Raw genomic sequence first — 582 nt, 5'->3', positions numbered from 1 at the left:
TATATATATATATATATATATTTATATGTATGTATGTGTGTATATGCAAACGTTGATACATGTATTATATAAGTTATTTTTATCTCTGCCCATATCTATGCACATTATTTTTGCCTGTTTATTTTTAATAATTGTTTTATATCTTACACTCTCATGCGAATTTATTTTAGGAACGTTCTGCTAATTCGAAGAGGTCGTTATTATTACAACTACCACTAAAACCACTACTACTACCAACAACTCCACCACTACCACCACCACTACCACTACCACCACCAAGACAACAACAACAACAACAACTGCTACTACTACTGCTACTGCTGCTGCTGTTGCTAGTATATTAACCCTTTCTGTGAAGTTTGATCTGGAAAGTGATTTAGTAATCACGTATCAAGCCTCAAAATGACGGCCATATCTTTTTTGTGATGTTTGGTAATTCGAATTAGTATTTTTGTATTTTCGTTTAAATAATATCTTCAAGAAAACTGTTATCAAACGTGATCAGGTGCACACTTCTTAAAGAATCCCTGTATAGCTGTACACCGTGCATGTCTATATATATATATATATATATATATATAT

The 582-nt window shown here is 31.6% G+C and overlaps 1 long non-coding RNA gene across 2 annotated transcripts in view; it reads left to right on the top strand.

Moving 5' to 3' along the window:
- Window positions 1-537, top strand: part of LOC128248053 (uncharacterized) — a 55,739-nt gene extending 55,202 nt beyond the window's left edge. For both annotated transcript variants that reach the window (XR_008264324.1, XR_008264325.1), the window contains one exon: window positions 171-537. This is a non-coding gene — a long non-coding RNA (uncharacterized LOC128248053). The remainder of the gene's footprint in view (window positions 1-170) is intronic.
- Window positions 538-582: the final 45 nt, after the last annotated feature.

Source organism: Octopus bimaculoides, chromosome 6, assembly GCF_001194135.2.
Source record: "Octopus bimaculoides isolate UCB-OBI-ISO-001 chromosome 6, ASM119413v2, whole genome shotgun sequence".
In the NCBI taxonomy this organism is placed as follows: domain Eukaryota; kingdom Metazoa; phylum Mollusca; class Cephalopoda; order Octopoda; family Octopodidae; genus Octopus; species Octopus bimaculoides.
The sequence above is the reverse complement of the archived record's forward strand: the minus strand, read 5'-3'. Positions and strand labels throughout refer to the sequence as shown.